Here is a 20,457-nt window from a genome sequence, read left to right on the forward strand (position 1 = left end):
TGCTTCCCCAGAGGGCTCCAGGGCTCTCCTGTTCTCAGCAAATAGAGATGGAATCGTCTGTTTCCACTCTTTTGACCCCTGAGGTTACTACTGTGTCACAGTCCCCAGAAAGCTGTAAACCAATGTGTGATTGCAGACTGTGTCCCAATTTGGAAACTTTTATCAGCATCTCCGTTTGTACGATGGCAGATAGAATCAGACATGAGACGAATTAAAAATGATTGTCGCTGCACTGAGTTCTTTCAGTCAGCCCTCCTGAACATGATTCTGGAAGACATGGGGGTGTTTTCTTCTTTCGGATGAGTCTCATTTGTCACAAGGTGTGGTTCCATCCTGCTCAGTAGGTCTGTAAACGTTCATGACTGCAGGTTCTTCTTTTTTCCTAGGTTGGCAGAATCAAAAAAAAAAAAAAAAAAAAAAAATCAACTTCATCGCCTGTCCTGGGGCCTTTACCTGTCATGTCAGCTGCTGGGGAGGCTAAGTCAGGAGGATGGCAAGTTCAAACTTAGTGAGGTCCTAAGCAACTTAGCAAGACCCTGTCTCAAAGTAAAAAATAAATAGGGCTGGGGATGTGACTCAGTGTTAAATGTATCTAGGTTCAATCCCTGGCACCAAAAAATTAAAAAAATAAATAAATAAATCAACATTGTTGAGGCACAATTCACATACAATCAAATGCACACACTCTTAATCAACAGTTCAATGTAGTGAAATTTCACAAATGCATGCACTCATATAACTATTGCCATTCAAATACGTGACATTTCCATTGGACCCCCCAAAGTTTCTTATGTCCCCCAACCCTCCTGTGCTCTGCTGAAGGTCACTGCTAATCTGCTGTCACTGGAGATTCCTTTCACCCTTTCTGGGATTTCACATACTCAGAATCACAGAACATCTCTTCTTTTGTGTCTGACTTCCTCTTCCTGACATCATCATTATTATTTATTTTTAGATTCATCTATGTTATATGTACTAATTTATTTTTTATTGCATAGGATCCTATGAAGATATCACAGTCTATTTAACTATTGACCTGTTGATGGTGGACATTTGGTTTGTTTCCTAGTTTGAGGCTTTTTTGAATATAGTTTCCATAAACATTGATGGACAGGTCTTCTCTGGGAGTATATGTTTTCATTTCTCATGGGTAAATACCTCCCCTAGTTTAGTGTATATATATATATATATTTTCAATTTCACCATGATTTCTTAAAAAATTAAAACCAAAACACATTTAATCCTTTTCACATAGCTATTTAAAATGAAGATGTGTTAGATGATCTTCCCTTCTCTAATAATATCAATTTAAAGAGAAAAATGTAAATAAATAGTAGTACTTTGGGTACAATTAGATGTGTGGCAGGTAACCTTGATTATATCATCAAATATTTGTCATATGCCTACCAAGTGGAATATATAGGGTGGATAATGTCTATGGAATATATAGAAGCAAAGTTTTTGCTACCTTGAAAGACTCTAAAATCTAGATGGGGACAAGTAGGCAAAACAAAGCAATCAAATACTTCAAAATAATGATGAAATGCTGAGTTGTGTGCTGTACACTAGTAGTGAATCAAGAGATCAGAGAGGTTGGATGGTGGACAGTGGTTGAGCCAGCATGTAAGTATGAATCTCAAATTGGATTCACTGTAGGGGAGGAGATACTTTTGCCTGGTTCCCCAAAGCAAAGAGCATTAGTTGATCTGTTTAGTTGGAACTGAGCTTAATTTTATGACTTGATTTGTGGCCACTGTGTAACATAAAATGCAAATTGCCCACATGCAGCTCACTCTGTCCTGTGCTATACGTCTGAGTGGATACATGAATAGAGTGTCTGTAGGCCAGGTCTCTCTCTCATCCTGTGTTCCCTAAAGGACTGAGCATTCTTAGATTTAGAGCTGGGGAATTGATATAGCAGGATATACTTTATTCTCAGTGCTAAGCTAAGTGCTGTAACCTGGATTTTGTCAGAGAGGCATTCAGTGATGAATACTGACTTAAAGCAATGGCTACTTTGGGGATCTGATTTGCCTTCTCTCTCATTTTTGTCTACCTCTGGCTCCTTGTGGAAGTATTTGCAGGACAGAGTCCAAATTCTTTTTCATAATACCATTAATATCCCACCAAAACACTGACTATTTAAATCTTGGAATTAGTTAAGGTAAACATTGGTAGTGAGACATGGGAACAAAGTCTATATGTTTCAAATGACAAAAGGTTTAGTTGCCCATTTGCTGTTCCTATTGGAGACAGGGTTACTGAAATAATAAAAGAAAGAAAGAAAGCTGGCAAAGCTTAATAAATACCATGGAATACCTTCAGTCTTGGGTACTGATGGCAAATTTCAAAGTCCTTGACTTGAGGATCAAAAATTGATTTTATTGTCTTCAAGGGAAGAAAGGATGCAAGAACAAGTATGAGGAGAAGAAATGTTTAGGAGATCCCATCAAATATTTTCTGTCTCTGTTAATTGCTGTCTGAATATCTCCCCCCATGAAAAAGTGGTTCAGGTAGAGGAGTAGGGATATCATCATAGGTACCCATTTGAATTTGAGGGAAGTGATGGCAAATGCCTTTCACTTCCTACTTCAAGTTCAGTTCATTATCATTGGCTGCCTAGAAGAGGAGGAGGATAATATTACATGGAGCATAATGTGGAAAAACATTGAGATTGATTAGTCATGTCTACCACAGGAGAGACAGTGGTCAATAGTGACTGGTTTTTGGTACCCATATCTGAGCTCTCCAGCCTGGAATGACAGCATTTCCCTGGAGTCCGAGGAATCAGTCCCGTTTTGGAAATTTCCCTTCAAGAAGCATTAGAAATGGCAGGGACCATTTCTAATGAATGGTATTTTCCAAGAGTCTCAGGTTTAAAGGCTGATGGAGTTTTGCAGGGGGACTTTGAGGAAAGTACATCATTATGCAAGGCAGGTGTGACATTTGTTCCTTGTTTTGTAACTCTCTTTCACTGCTGGAAATATTTTTATTTCTCTCTCATGTGCCACAAGATCAACAACAATATTCTGGTTCAAACAGAACTTTTTTATTCAAAGGCCTCACACTGTAATGGGTAAAAACTTGGAAAATGCCTGCGGGAAATTAGGATCACAACTTGCTACTCCCTTTCAGCCTATTAAAATCACCCTTAACCTTACAAACTGAAGGATGTTTTGCTCCCACAGGTCTGCTTCTGTGTTGCTTTGACTTTTAGAAATAATCCAAAAAGAATAAACACGGGGCTTGGAAGTCTCCAGAAAAGTTTCAACTCAGATACAAACTCAATTGGAGTTATTTTCTTTCATTTGCTGTCTTTCCAAAGCCCGTGGATCACACCGTACAGTTCTTTATGCAAAATATTTTGGAATTACCAGTAATTGAAAATTATTTACATTCAACACCATCATGACAGAAGCAACTTTATTATATTACATAGGGATGATTAATATATGACAGGAATTCAAGTTTGCATCGCAGCAGGTAGCCTTCTTATCTGATATGTCTCACTGATTACAAAGGCATGCAAATTATATAAACAGAAAATTTCTTTTATGTTAATTTTAGCTCAGCCCACCTGTGCATTAACTCACTTCCAATTAACTGGTGAAAGGTGAATGATAATAGATGCACTCAGGTAGATTTCTGCCTTGTCAGCCCACCCACTCTGACATAAAAGGTGGATGTATCATAAGCTTATTTTAACCCCACTTTTTTAACCTGTGCTTTTTCATTCCTGAAAAGGTAAAATTCAAGCAAATGGCTTGCAGGAGCTGCAAGGGCTTAGGAGACATCATGAGGTAGAAAGGTTGTCTTGCCTGACAAATCGACAAAATTTAGAGCAATATTCTTGGCTACTTGACTATTGTAATATTTTTGTTCCTTAGGCTGCTTCTGCCCGTTTGCAAAGGATCTTTAATATCTAATATTATTAGTTGCACATAGTATCTGTACCCTACTTTTGCCTCTGTCACAGGCTGTCTAGATGCAATAAGGATAAATCATTTTAGATTTATTTCCACTGAAGCAAGGAAGGAAAATAAGTGTCATCTCAAATGCCAACTTAAAGCAATGGGTATTGGTTTCCTGGAGGCCAGTGTGACAGGTCCAGATTCAGTAAGAAAGACAGGATCCCTCAGCAATGTCTACTATGTGCTTGCAATAGGGATAACCAACCTTGCTTAAGAATTTGCACTGTTCCTTTAGGCTATTAACCACTAAAGGGAGAAAAACAGTAATTGTTTTCTTTTGTATCTCCAGTGCCAGGAACACAGTAGTTACTCTAATAGCTAAGGACACTCACTCTGAAGTCAGACTGCCTGAGTTTAATGGCCAACTTTGTCATCTGTGGTTCAGTTTCCTCCTCTTTAGAAAGCATATAAAATGAGTTCTTCATCCAAGGGGTTTAATGAGATGATGTATATTCAGAGCTTAGCACAGTGCCTGGAACATGGTGCTCAAGTAAATGTAAGCATGAATTAATATTAGGAATGAAAACATTGCTGTGTCTCATCCAGTTGTGTTTTGTTTTGTTTTTGTTTTTTTAATTTCAGCAAGAACACTGAGGGAAGGATGAAGAAGAGTCCTGCTGGTGCAGGTATTTATAATTCACAATTCCTCAGCCTTTAAGATTTGAGTCAGAACCTTGCCGTTCCAGGTTGTTAGTGGATGCAAAGGCACTTCAGAGTCTGGAGTGACAACAGTAAGTGGAGAGATGGCAAAGGAACTGCAAAGGAAAATTGGCTTCTCTGGGAAAATGTTGTGCACGTCCACGCCTGTCTTTTATCCTCCTGTGCATATTCCCCAATGCCATACCAATGTGCCAAAGCTGGTGGTGTTTTTCCCTTCTCTGACAACAGCAGAGCAAACAAGCCAGTTTCAGGGATTGTTACTCCCCGCTGACCTAAAGCTTAATGATTTCCTTTCTAATGAAACACTGCCCCAAGCCTTATGCCCCACAGTAAGCTTGCATTTTACATACATCATCTGTATGCCTATGTGTGTATGTATATATATATATTTGTACTTATTTATTTCGTCAGTTCTGTGGACCAAACCTAGGGCCTCATACATGCCTGGCAAGTGCTCTACTACTGAGCAACACCACTAGTCTGTCTGTCTGTCTATCTATATTATCTTGATCCTCTCTGCAAATCTATGAAATGGGCATTATTATTTTCCTTTATAAATAGGGAAAGGAGACCTAAGGTGAAGAAGGGTTATTTTCCCTATTCAAGCAGCTATTAAGGCCAAAGTCCAAATGACTTGTGAGTCCTGCCATAGACCTCCCAAACCTGCTCATGCTCATGGAGAGCATGACAGTCAACTCTACACACTCTCCCTTCTGAAGAGAAACAGCGATTTCTCTGTGTTAGAAGCAAAATGCCTCAGATCAATTAAATTTAGTCTAGTTTGAGTACAGGAAAATGAAACAAAAACAACTGGTGAATTGGCAGCTCGCATAACCACAGCAGGTTCTGAGAACTCCAACCAGCGATACAATCTGACAACATTGTGGGGCACAGAAAAGAACGAATTGCTTCCCCCTTAACTAATTAGTGGTTTACGGCTTAATTAGTTAGCTGTAGGGCCTTTCACCAATCACCAAAACTCAGGTTCTGTGATTAAAGTCTTACGCTGGTTGGTCTAGTGGTCCCAGTGCAGGCGCTCAGTCCAAATCCATGTTCTTATACAAATTTTATTTAACACACGTCAAGATTTCCTGCACGTTGAATTTTTTCATCTAGAGATAAGGATTCTGTGGCTTGAGTGACATTTCTAATCAAACTATGAATATTTGCATACAGGACTACCTTTAGAATCTTGGTTCCGTGATTCACCGTGGGACTTAAGTAGCGCTTATGTGCGGGGGCGGGGTGTGATTTGGGGTGTCTTCTGGATTGGATTAAGGGCTACTGAGATCGCTAGTTTAGCTTCAGGGGAACAGAATTCGTCCTTCTGCAGAAAGGAAAACCCAGCTCTCCGCAGGCGGTTTGGCACTCGGTTAGAGGGAGCGTGCGCATCCTGCTTTTTTTTTTTTTTTTTTTTAATACCTTTATTTATTTTTTTATATGTGGTGCTGAGGATCGAACCCAGTGCCTCACACATGCAAGGCAAGCGCTCTATCACTGAGCTACAGTCCCAGCTCCCTGGCTTGTTCTTGAAGCAGGTTCTGCGGAAGATTGACGTGTGAATGAACCCCAGGGCGGAAGATCCGCCCTCCAAGTGGGCGTGCACCACCCAATCAGCGGACCCGGATGTAACAAAAAGCGGCGGGAAGCACGGATCCTCGTGCACTCGCTCCAGGAGCCTGGGCGGTGTTTTCTCGTACTGGGGTGTCTAAACCCACTAGCGCTCCAGCCTTCCCGCTCTGGAACTCACACAGGGGGCCTCCCGGGCTCTTCTGCCTACAAACTTGAACTGAGAATTACACCATCATTTGAGGCCTTGGGACTCGGGCCCAGGCACACCTCCGACTTTTCTGGCATTCCACCGTCTGGTCTTCTTTTGAGACTTCATAGCCTCCATGACTAAGTAAGCCAATGATCTGGGTGGATATTCTGCCAGAGCGGTGTTTGTGGAGAATTCTAAGATGCCCCAAGGAATGTGCGTCAGAGTCGCCTCGTGGGTTGTGCGAATGGGCGTTGATTCAGAGCAGGTGGAGCCTAGAATTCTCCATGTTTCTGAAAACATTCCAGGTGCCGCCGCTGACGAGGAGAACCCCGCGGAGTGCTGAGTGCTTCAGTCAGCCTTCCTCAAAGTGCTTTCCACCGCTGTCTTGTTTAGAATCCGCAGCTCCATTCAGACCCCGATCCGCTGCCTGTTAGCCAGCGCCCAGGCGATTCGGTGTTTTCCAGATTGAGCCATCCTTAGAATCCCCTGTTGGTTGAAATACAGTTTCCTAGGTTCTTTGCCCTTAGGGATTCCAATTTGAAGGCTCTGGCTTATCTCATTTTGATCCTTGAAACTTCCCAGTCACGGCTCGGTGAGGTTAGGAACTTGTTGAAGCCCCAACGCAGTGGACAGGAGTCTCAGGTAGATGTGAAGGTTGAGGTAGGCTGATGGGGGCAGAGGAGAAGAAACGAAGAATACAGGGAGGGACGAGGGAATTGGGCCCTCCCGGGAGACGTCATGTGGGCGAACCTAGTCTACTCGGTGTCACTGGGCTTGCTCACCCCAAAGGGGTGTGAGGTTTCCTCTCCACGTGTGCATGGGCGTCAGGGAAGTGAGAAGTGGGGCTCTCCAGTTGGTGGAGTGTGAACTCCAGAAGAGAGCCGTATATGCTTGTAACTGGTTGGAGAACTTGACTAACAGTACAAACTTCCGCAGCTTCTGGTGTTTGTCACACTAGTATTCACTGCTTTATTTTGTTGATGAAAACCAAACAATTTTCCTAGGGAACATGATGCAAAATCATGCTTGAAAATTACCCTTTCATAATAAGTGCCCTCCTGTATCAACTTCTGTAGTAATTTGTCTTTTTCTCTCCCACCCCGCCCCCCAGTTTACACACATGCATGCATGCAAACCCACATTTTCAGAGAAGAGTTAGACATGTATTAAGGGAAGTTTAAAAGTCCAAGCCAGAACCAATAGACAGTGGATGTTTTAGTCAGCTTTTTAATCACTGTGACAAAAATAGTAGGCAAGAACAACTTAGAGGAGGAAAAGTTTATGTTGGCTCATGGTTTCAGAGGTCTCAGTTCATAGATGGCTGACTCCATACCTTGGGTCCCTAGGGAACTTCATGATGAAAGTGAATGACAGCTAGGAAGCAGAGAGACCTTCACTCACCAGGGACAAAATTTAAACCCAAAGGCACACCCCTGGTGTCCTACCTCCTGCAGCCACACCCTACCTGCCTACATTTACCACCTGGAGTTAATCCATATCATGAATTAATTCACTGATTGGGTTACACCTTTCATATTCTGATCATTTCATCTATGAAAATTCATGCATTGTCTTACATGTGAGCTTTTGGGGGATACCTCTTAATTGTAAGAGTGGAAGACAGATCTTTATGGACAGATGAAAGGGAGAATGGTTTAAAGTACCAACATGAGAATTAGACCAGAAATAGCAAGAATATCCCATCTTCTATGAGAACTCCAATCCATCCTCGGTTGCCTAGAGCCCTGGAGGGATTCTGAGCTGACATCTGGAGTATTCTTTGACTGTTTAGAGACATCTGTTCTGGGTTTCTGGGAGATGAGCTGTGACCCTTTTGCTAGGTCACCATTTGACTCATTCCATTTTGCATCCGGTGTATTTTGCCATGAGGGTGGTTAGTAGGATTGAAAGGCTAATATGTGTTGAGGAATGCCTTAGTTCTCCACAGTGACACTTTTCTCAGTATCCTTTTTATAGCCCAAATGTCTGAGGCAAATCTTTTGCCATGAAGGTTGTGATGGCAGTTTGCTTAGGCATTCTGAACCATATGATCTCTGTGGAGACTTTAATTTTGTAGAGAAAAAGACGCTGTAGAGAATATGTAAATGGTGGAAATTGGTTGTGTTCCAATAAAACTTTACAGGCAAAAACGAGTGGCAGGTCAGACAAAGACCATTCATTCTATTTTACTAAACCCTCTTGTAAAAGGGAACCTCGGGGAATGCCCATTACAGTATGGGCAGTTTAGACTCTGAGATTAGAAAAAAATAAGGCAGAGTTGATCAACAAGCAATCAAATGGTGTGGCAGAGTTCTGCAGAGAGCCTTCTCAACCTGTCCCAACTTGCCTGTAGCATACACAGGCACAGTCCCCCTATGCTGCCACAGATTGATATGACATTAGAATTTCTGTGTGGTCTGCTAGATTGGGTATAGGAAGTAGTAGCCCAACCTATTCTGACTTTGGCTCTGCTGATGGAGGTTTTGCCTTAAATATCAGACATATCTAATGGGCCTTGAGTGAAAACAGCAAATGATGTAACAGACAAGTATCCTAGCCACTATTAAAAATATTTAGCTTGTCAGTCAACGTATTTTTTGAGAGTATTTTAGTGTGACTTTTACTCTCCATTTTTCTTGAGTCTGAATATTTGCAAATATCCAAAACAAAATGGAATTCCTGTTTGCCTATCTTTTTTTTTTTTTTTTTTTTTTTTTTTTGGTATTGGTAGGTTTGTTCCCAAAGGCATTTTAGAACTATTGAGTTTTAAGGTATTTTGGGGGTAACTGCAGGGTGGGTTTCTGATTTTCATTATCTATAAGCTTTTTAAAACTGGCTTTAAATTAATAATTTTAATCTACTTAAAAATAAAGACCTTGGTGGTTAAGTATTTTGTATGTTATCTATAATAAGACTTGCTTCAGAATTGTTTTCTAACCCTACTCTGGGTGAATACACACTAGATTCTGGGTAAGTGTGCATTATAATGCCTGGGGGATTTGGTCAGCTGGGAACAGTCCTTCCTGCTTTATTTATACTCTAACCCTATTTTTCATGCTTAGGTCCTGACTCTAGTTGATGATGGTTACATAGTTTAGAAATGAGGTGCATAGAGGAGGATTGTACCAGATACCCTTCTAAGGGACAAATGAGTTCATATTTCCTGGTTAGTCTTATCCTCCAATTGACCATAAAACCTATGGTGTTTTCCCTGCCAAAAATATAATGAAGTCTCCAGTTACCATTTTTTAAAACCCTCTTACCTAATGGAAGGTCCAGCTTATCATTTAATATCATGCCCCACTGTATGTCCCCCTTCGCAGCCCATCTCTCCTTACACCTGTCACAGATGCATCATCTTATGGACAGTCTACTACCTTTATCTAGTACTCTTGCTCACTTACTCCAAAGAATGATTGAGTTCTTCACACAAAATCAAACCTCCTTCCTCCCATTTCCTTTCATTCTCTGCTGCCCTCTCCACCCTTCAGGAGATTTTGGAGCTCAGTTTTGTTTGCTTTTTCTTTTTTCTCTCCCCCAGAGTTCTAAGTCTCCTTTCTTTCTGATTTATGCACAATTCAGATTCAGCATCAACTTTAGAACCGGAAAGAAAATATACAAGTTCTAAGATGGGACAGAGATAAGTCATGCAGGAGTGCTTAGTCACTGAGTCCCATCAGTCCTTTTAATTGTTTTATTTTGAGACAGGGTCTTAGATGCTTAGGCCTCCCTAAATTGCTGAGGCTGGTTTTGAACTTGAAATCTTCCTGCCTCAGCTTTCTGAGCCACTGGAATTACAGGAGTATGCCATCGTGCTCAGCTACCTACTTGTTCTTAAACTTTCTCAAATGAGTATGTTTTTAATTGCCTTCTCATGGGCTGTCAATTTAATTGCATTGTTTTTTAAGAATGTGACTTATAAAATGATTATTGTTTAACGTTTGCATGTACTTTTTCTTGTACTTGGTCAATCTTAGCTAATGTTTTATTGATGGCCTTCAGAGGAAGGTGAATAAGTAAGCAACTTAATTTGTATTCATATTTTCTATTGCCTCACTAATTCTTTTTTGTCAGCCCTATCTGTGAATTACAAAGAGAACTGTGCCAAAGTCTGAGGCTCTGTGTTAACTTGTCACTTGCTTAGATGTAGTCAGGTTTAGAATGACTGAGTCTTCTCAACAATGTAAACTTTAATCATTATGTGATGCTCTTTCCTACTTCTAATAGTACTGACCTTTGTACAGGGTTGACTGATAGAAATCTCAACCCTGCAACTTTGTTTTAGTTAGCATTTTCCAGTATATCTGTTCAGATTCCTTTTCACATCAATCATTTAAAAAAATTTTTTTTAGTTGTTGATGGGCATTTATTTTATTATATATTTGTGGTGTTGAGAATTGAACCCAGTGCCTCACACATGCTGGGTAAGTGCTCTATCATCGAGCCCCAATCTCAGTCCCAACCTTTTTGTTTCTTTATGTTCAGGTGTGTTTCTTCACAGCAGAGGGCAGAATTTTTAATCCAACATCTATCTTTTAAATGGCACTCTATTGGTCAGTCTTATGATTATTTTAAAAATAATCTTTGTTTCGTTTTTGTATGCTTTTCTGTCTCATTTTAAATTTAATCTATTTGTTTATTGGTACTGGGGATTGAACCCAGGGATGCTTTACCACTGAGCCACATCCCTGACCTTTTCTGTTTTTTAATTTTGAGACAAGGTCTAGTTAAGTTGCTTACAGGCTTCCTAAGTTTCTGATGCTGTCCTTGAACTTGTAATCCTCCTGCCTCAGACTCCTGAGTTCCTGGGATTATAGACATGTGCCACCATGCCTGGCTCATCTTAGATGTTTAAAAAATCATTTCTCTACTACTTTGAAAATTAAATTAGTTTTAAACTTGATATTTTCTCATGAGTTTTTAAATCGTTTTTATTTATTTTTTCCTTTTGTATTATTTTTATTAGCAACTGAGGAAGGCTGCTTCTTAGTGACTCAGGAAAAATTATAACTGTCATTGCTGTTGGTTGTTCCCATTGATAAATAAACAAATCAGATAACTTCTCTTGGGGAAGCAGGACCAGGTATGTCCGTAAAAAATGGCTATGCATAAACCTTTTTTTCTATTCCTCTTAAAGCAGGGGTATCTGTTTATGTTTGTTTCCAGTGTGATTTCAGTCCATGGTGATTGGACTCCATTGCTCTGGGCTTGTGGCAAGGCAAAACAGTGGGTGGTGATTGTGTAATGGAGCACAGTTGTTCCCCTAAGGCCACTGGCAAGCAAAGAGCTCATGTCTTCTTAATTTTATGAAGTCAGTCAAAATCTGTCCTTTCCTGAGCAGTATTGATTTTTTTTTTCAAATTGTCCTTATTAAGCTGTGTAGTCAGTGCTTGTTGAGATTTACCCACATAGTTATTGGTTTATTTTGCTGATTATTCATTGCTTGTGCCTCAGGCCTATCTGTTGTATTTCTTTTTCCAGAAGTGCATGTTTTAGAAGTTCCTTTAAAGAAGCATTATTGTGGTGTACTCTGTATTTTGGTTTATCTTCATTCCTCATATTTCCTTTGCTCTTGAGAGAGATTTTCACAAGAGTCCTTTGATCTTTCAGTAACTATTTCCTCTCAGATCTTTGAACACACTCTCCTATATTTTGGCTTCTACCCTTGCTGTAATGAATTATTCTAATTACTTCTCCTTCTGAGTTTTTCTCTCCAACTTCTCTTTATACCTTTTTATTTGCCCTTCTGTGGTTTTGCTATTAGTGTCTAGCTGTGCATTTGTCTGATTTTTCTCAGTGCTTATTATGCTTCACAAATTTGCCAATCCATGTTTTCTTAATTGTGAACATTTCTCAGCCATTATTTGCCTGTCTTGGTGAATGATCCATGTGCAGTTGAGATAGTATTTGTCTTCTGCCAGGTGTACAACATTCTGTACTCACCAGTTTGGCCAAGTTGGTTGTTCCTAATGTTCGTCTCTCTTATTGCTACTGAGGTTTTTTGGTCCTCTTTGTCTATCAGAGAGAGGAATGTTAATCTCCACCTATAATTGTAGATGCATCTGATTTTCTCTTTGGTCTGCTTTCTAATGTATTTCAGAATTGTTATTAGGAACATACTTATTCTAGATTGTAGTGTCCTTTTCCTACAAACCTGGTATTATCAGTATATAAGATTTTTTTTTAATCTGGAAATACATTGCTAAGTGTATTTCTGTCTCAGAGATAATCCAGTTTTTAATTAGTATTTGCACAGTGTAGCATTCTCCATCCATGTGCCTTTAACCTATTTGTTTCTATAGAAAACACATTCTTTCAGACAGGGTCAAGTCAGGGCTTGATAAGGCTTGGGACAATCTATGTACCTTTAGGTTTGGCCCAAAGCATATAACCAATATACCAGCCTGATATAGTCTCTATTTCAGTGGTTAGAAATTTGAAAATAGGAGAGAAAAGTCATCAAGGTCACAGTCAGTTATTGCAGATATGATCATAGAATTTAGGGACGTGATGCTCAACTTGGTGCTTATCTCACTGCTTTGCAGACCTTGTCTGATCATTTACACTGACATCCGTTTCCTCAGATATCCCGCTATGGGTTTTGCTATCTGAAGAAGTATTTCAAGGTCAGTGGGATGAGAGCCATTGTTTTGGATCAAGAAAGTCCTTGGCTTTCTTCCTTCAGTGACTTGCTTGCAATATAGTCCTCTGCACCAAGCAGCAGCTCTTGATAGTTTGAGAGACTTCAGATAACTCCAAAACCTTTGTAGTATGAAACCAGGCAGTTCAAAAGCTAAGTGTTCCTTTCAGGAAGGAAAAATGTCTACCTATGTGCACACTTGGCCTTTGCCTTCTTTTTTATGTTCCTCCTGTTGAATGCAGATCCTGTTGCATGGTGGTCTTCATGTACTGAGTGGGCTGCAGTGATTTTCCTTGTATCTTCCTTCTTTTATTGCATTGATTTTAAATGAGAACCACTTTAAAAACAATCTTTCCTCAACATGAAGGGTTTGCTGTTTGACTTAAATTTGAAACAGAAGGTGTAATGATGGAAAAAAAATATTTCCCACTATTAAAAATTTTTTTTGTTGGACACAGTACCTTTATTTTACTTATTTTTAATGTGGTACTGTGGATCAAACCCAGTACCTAACCCATGCTAGGCAGGTGCTGTACCACTGAGCCACAACTCCAGCCCCCATTTTCCACCATATTGAAGTTGGAATTATAAACGTATTCAGACTTCAGGGAAGCTCATTTTTTAAAATTTTGCTTTAATCTGCATTGACTACAGTTGAGCTATAAATGAATATTATTAGTTTTGTGTACATGTGGATTTCAACTGATACTCTATGAAGTCTTGAAAGAGCTCAGTTGTCGGATGAGAGACCCCTGTTTCTCCTTTTGCCTTTGACTCCTAATCATCCATCTGAACTTGGACAATAACTTCTTTTGGTCTCAGTAGCCACTTCTCTTAAGTAAGGTACTTTAGTGCTTCCCATCTCTGAGTGTTCATTCTTCAGCTCTATTTCAGTGCTACTTAAAGAATGGCACTTTTTCCTTTTGTCCAATAATTTCTGTGCAGTATATACAAAACTGTAAATTTCACCTCAAGCAAAAATGATGAATTTCCCAGAGTCTCTTCTGCTATGATTTTTTTCCTTGCTGTTTTCTTACAAGTTTTTCTTGCAAGTTTTCTCCCCAAAGTTTAACCCTTGATTTTGTGATTTTAGACCATTTCTCACCTACCTTTATTTTGAACATTTTGTGTGTGCATGTGTGTGAGTGATGCCACATGCAGATTAGTGTGCATGTTCTTCAGAACACATGCCTACTTTGAGTTTTCTCTGGTGCCATTGACATTTTCTAGTCATGTTGGCAATTTTGGCTAACTCTGCCATCGCAGGACTTGAGGATGAAGTTTACTGATGGGAACATTGACTATAAGAAATGGGAACTGGGGGGCTGGGGTTGTGGCTCATTTACATAGTGCTTGACTGGCATGTATGAGGCACTGGGTTCAATTCTCAGCACCATGTATAAATAAATGAATAAGTGTCCATTAACAACTAAAAAATATTAAAAAAAAGAAATGGGATCTGCTAAGGGGAAAATAAGGAAGGAACACATCGTGTATTTTAAAATAGTTCTTCAGTTATTTTGAAGAGCAGTTATGGTGGGGAACAGGAGCCATGAAGTACACTTTGGTTTGAACTTGATAACCATGATTTAGCTTTAGACCCAAGCAATAAAGACTTGGCTAACTTTGCTGAACCTTCACTTACTTATACGTAGTTGGAACTAACAAAATCTTACATTCTGTGGTTGCACTCAGGCTCCCTGACCTGATATGTGGTAAAGAACATCCAATACCTGATAAATATCTAGTGCTCACAATATATCAGTTCTTTTTATCCCTTTTAAAAACTCAAACATAGCTCTCATTGTGAATTACTATTATCAAAAATGCCATCTTTTGTACATAACACTTGATTTTTAGGATGGAACTTGAGGACATTATATTAAGTGAAATAAAGCAAACTGAGAAGGTCAAGGGTCATATTTTATTTGGTATTTGGAAACTAGAGAGGAAAAGATGGGGGATCTCATGAAAATAGAAGGGAGATCAGCTGAGGGACCAGGGAGAGGGAGGAGAGGCGGGAAAGAAGAAATAATAGGGGATTACATTAGCCAAATTATACTGTTATATTGCATGCATATACATGAATATTTAACAACAAATTCCACCATTATGTACAACTATAATATACCAATAAAAAATATGGGGGAAAAAGGCATATATTAGGTTATCTGGAATCATCTCTTAAAATGGTACTACTGGATTCATGAGTGTAAATGAGAAATGCACTTGGAATTTATCAAGTAAAGAGGATCTGGAGGATGCTTCAAATTAAGTTCAGTTTCTCTAAATATAACTTGACATTGTAGGACCTAGAAAGGAACAGGTGGCCCTTTTCTCCCTGTTTTCTCTGAGCCACCTATTCTTCCAGTGTACTTTTCCGTGGGACTGCTCTGTTCTTCTCATCGAAGTACTGAGCCAGGCACAATTTACTCTATCTCCTTCTGAACACACATTGACTGTTGACTTGCAGGGCTTAGCATTTTCCTAGTTTTCTCCTACTTGAACTAACCTGGCTTTTACAGTGTTTTCTTATTTTTTGCTACCTTCTTTCCCTCTACCAGACTTTGGAATACTTACATGTCCTAAGTACTTGGGTTTTGCTCCGCTGGTTATCTAAATGCACAATGTTTTTAGAAAGTTGGATCCAGTCCTTTGTCCATTGCCTTTCTCTTTTTCTCCCCTTATCTCTGGCTCCAGGCCAGTTATCTCTTATGTCCTATTTGATTTGTGCACTGGAAAGTCTTACAGTCTTTTCAGTTTTAGTGTGGCCAAAATAGAATTCTTGGTTCCCCAATCTTCTGCCATCAAGCCTGTTTCTCATCATGTTCTCAGAACCTATTTTCTCAAGCTGGGTGCCTAAGAGGCACGCTTACTCCTTTCAGGATCCACATAGGATTCATTAGCAACTCCTGTCCTGGTACCCAGATGCTATCTGAATCCCTTCTCCTTTCTGTCTACTCTCTGATCACTTATGTGGCCAAAAGTACCATTAGCTGACACCCAAACTTTTACCATAACTTCTTACCTTATCTCTGTGCATCTGTTTTTGTCCTGTTAGCAATCCATCCCCATGCCTCTTCTACCAGAGGGATAGTTGAGAATGAAAACCTTACCCTCTCACTTTCCTGCTTGAAACTACTCAGTTGCCTCCTAATGCTGTAAGAATAACTACAATGTCTTAGAATAGCACATCAGGGCTTTCAATAAGACTTTTGTTGACTTCTGTAATCCAGAATGAATGGTTTCCTTCCTTTTCTCACTACATTGCTCTGGCTGTATTCCAGGCTTTTGTTTCTTTAATTTCTTTCCTCTTTGTCTCTCTCAATAAGCCAGGGCTGGCATCTGTACTTGGCAGTGTGTCTACCTTGAATGCCCTCTTCATGATTCTTTGTAGAATTGCCTTCTCTTATCATGAAATCAGAAAAAAATGAATATGAAAATCAGAAATCATAGACCAATTTTTAAAAATGTTATCTAAAGCAGTGGTGTGAGGATTTAAGGGCCTAAGTGATATTACTCTGAGTTTGTGAGATATTTTTATTTTGAGACATGCATATTTAAAAACAATCAAAGCAGTAACAATAATTCCTAAAATTAAAAGCAAGCAAAAGCCACTAGCAGTAAGCAGTTGGAAAATGGAAACAAAAAGACTTCATTTCCAAACATGGTGGAATAAGGAGGCCCACATTCCCCCTTTCACCATAAATAAGAAAATGCAGCAAATATGTAAAGCAATATATAAAGCAGTGGTTTTTCCATCACTTGGCAGTCAGCGAAGAAATGGGACCCCTGAGAGAAGGGGACAAGTTGAGGGGAGTGGAAATTGCCTGCAGGCATTTCTGAGTAGTAGCAGGAGAGGTGGGATTCAAGGAGGGCATGAGGAGACAGGAATGTGTGAGTGAGGTACCCTAGAGAGGACAGAACAAAACAAAGACAGGGCCCAGGTGGTTTCCAGACACATCCCCTCTAGCCTTTGACTGGGTACCGGTATGTGAAAGGGAACTACCAGAGGCCAGGGAGAAAACCCCTGTGGAGGAGCACAGGGAAGAGTGCTCAGAGCTCCTTCTGAGCTGGGAATATTTTCTGTTCAAATAACTGATTGAAAAAGCTGCCTGGTACGTGAGCCTTTGGACCGAGTCCTCAGAAGGTAATGGCTTCAATGACTGGGACTCACAAGCCCCACAATAACTTTTTCAGGTCACCTTACTGAGTGGTGGAAAACAGTCCAATGATATTTAAAGAAAGAAATCTGTGTCCAGAAGCTGATGGTATAAAATATTCAGTGTTTAATATCCTACAGAAATTACCGAGCATCCAAATTAATAGGAAAATATAACCTATAAACATATAAAAAGAAAAAACACTCAACAGAAACAGACTCAGATACAATAGATGATAAAATTAGCGAGCAAGGTTGTGAAAATACAAATTAGAAAGAATCCTTGTGTTCAAGGAAATAGAAAAAAAATAAGAATTATGAGGAGAAATGAAAGTTTATATTCATATGAAAATTTGTACTCATCTGTATCAGTGTTGTATCAAATGTCATAGGAGTTCTAATGTAAAAGCTCCAAACTGGGCACAATGGAAATACCCATCTACTGAGAGATGAATAAACAAACTCCAGCTTATTTTGACAGTGGCACAGTACTGAACGATCATAAGGAATGAAATAGTGATCCATGCGACAATGAGGGTGAATCTCAAAAGGACCATTGCAAATGAGAGAAGCCATTTCGAATGATAGGATTCTGGTCCTGGAGTATGGCTAGGTAGTAGATCCTCAATACCACATAAAAATAATTAAATAAAGGTCTGTTGACAATTTAAAAAAAATTTAAAAAGATATATGATTCTGTCCATTAACAGTCTGCAGAAAGAGGGAGAAACGTCGGAGCACGAGAGATCCAAAGTTACACACCTGGGGATTATAGCCTGATTAAAGCTCACAGGACAAGGATGAAGCTGGGTGTGGTGGCACACACCTGTGATCCCAGTGACTTAGGAGGCTAAAGCAAGGAAATCTCAAGTTCAAGACCAGCCTCAGCAACTTGGTGAGGCCCTGTCTCAAAATAAAAATTTAAAAAAAAATCTGGGATGTGGCTTAGTGGTTAAGTGCTTCTGAGTTCAATCCCTGGTATTCTAGTGCCAGCATAAAAAGGCAAAGGACAAGGTTGAAAAGAATGCTAGAAGGCAGTAGAACCCATTTGGGGTGATAGAATTATTCTGTGTTTTGATTGTAGTAGTTTCAGCAATGTATTTGAAAACCTGTCAAATGAGTGAACTTGAAAGCGGGTTTGTTTCATTGTTTGCTATCTTGTTAATATTGATGTAGAAAATAGAAACAATTACAGGTAACTATACAAACACATAAAATAGTATTAGATGATCTCAAAATAAATTATTTTGATCACACATCATTAATGGAATATTTTTAACATCTCTAAATTTGAAAACAAACTGGAACTTATAAGCCAATTAAGTATATTTAAAATTAATATTTCCAGGAAGAGAAAACTAGTTTTAGTGATTGTGGGGGTACAATAGTGACTAGAACAGAGAAAAGAAGAACAGAACGTGTTTTTAATTTTAGAGAGAATAGCATGTATCTTTTATTTTTAAAGAGAATGGCACTCTAAAGAGAAAAGTAACAATAAGGGATTGTATTGATTTGGGTTGTCTAGAAATTATAAACAGTTATATCACTGTAATGAGAAATCATTGTGAATTAGAAACCATCATGAATTAGAATCCCTACCAATGCAAGAGATAAGAAGTACAAGTATATTGTGGATGTGGGGGAAAAGGCACACTCATACATTGCTGGTGGGATTGCAAATTGGTGCAGCCACTCTGGAAAGCAGTATGGAGATTCCTCAGAAAACTCGGGATGGACCCACCTTTTGACCCAGTTATCCCACTCTTCGGTTTATACCGAAAGGACTTAAAATCAGCGTACTACAATAATGCAGCCACATCAATGTTTATAGCAGCTCAGTTCACAATAGCTAGATTGTGGAACCATCCTAGATACCCTTCAACAGATGATAAAGAAACTGTGTATATATACACAATGGAATATTACCCTAAAGAAGAATGAAATTATGGTATTTGCAGGTAAATGGATGGAACTGGAGGATATCATGCTAAGTGAAATAAACCCATTCCAAAGGTTGAATGTTTTCTCTGGTAAGTGGATGATGAAAAGTAATGGGGAGAAGTTGCAGGGGCGTAAGAGAAGAATGGAGGAACTTTGGATTGTGTAGAGAGAAATGGGGTAGGGGAAGGAAGGATAGTGGACTGAGACAGTATTACCCTGCGTACATGTATGATTACACTAATGGTGTGAATCTGCATTGTGTACAACCATGGAAATGAAAAGTTGTACCCCCCCAAAAAATGGATAGAAGAAAACAAAAAGAAGTGCAAGTATAAAACAAATGTAAGGTAAAACTGTTGGTGAGTAATTCATCTTGAAAGTGTCAATGTGTGCTCATTTTCTTCCTTTTGGTCCTGGAGATGCAACCTAGGACACTGTGCTTGGTAGGCAGGTACTCTGCCACTTAGCTGCATTCTCAGGCCTACACTTACACTTTTAAAATATTTTTTTTAATTGTTGATGGATCTTTATTTTTTATTAATACGCAGTGCTGAGACTCAAACCCAGTGCTTCACACGTGCTAGACCAGCACTCTAGCACTGAGACACAATTCCAGCCCCCTGTACTTCAACTTTTAAAAAGATAAATTTCCTAACCGTATATTGAAAAAGCCAAGAAATATTAGTGTCCCAGGACTAGTGATTACCCCTGGCATTCAGATGTTCTCTAAATCCCATTTCTCATTAAAAGAATTCAGCTCTTAGAGAAATGGTTGATTTCAGATCTGGGGCAGAGAATTCCCTGAATATTCCTGGGATGTCCTGATGTCCTAGAAAGCAAAGAATATTTAAAGACTGAAGTGGTCATTTCCAAAGACACAGCTGGGTCAAGTGTGGTGGTGCACACCTGTAATCCCAGCAATGCAAAAGGCTAAGGCAGGAGGATGGCAAGTTTGAGGCCAGCCTCAGCAACTTAGCGAGGTCCTAAGCAACTTAGCATGACCCTGTCTCAAAATAAATAAAAAGGACTGGGGATGTGGCTCAATGGTAAAGTGCCTGGGTTCAATCCCCAGTGCTACAACAGCACAACAAACCCACACAGGTGTTTTGAGGGAGCTCTTAGTTTCCAAGGCAGTTAAAATTCAAATAATAGTACAAATGATTACAACAAGTAAAAACATAATTAATATGTAAATATGCATTAGTCAGAGTCATTTTCATAGAAATCAAAATTAAAACAAAAAAATAGGGCCAGAGTGGTGCAGTGGCATGCACCTGTAGTCTTAGCTACCAGGGAGGCTGAGGCAGGAGGATCACTTGAG

Source organism: Sciurus carolinensis, chromosome 19 (assembly GCF_902686445.1).
Source record: "Sciurus carolinensis chromosome 19, mSciCar1.2, whole genome shotgun sequence".
Classification (NCBI taxonomy): Eukaryota; Metazoa; Chordata; class Mammalia; order Rodentia; family Sciuridae; genus Sciurus; species Sciurus carolinensis.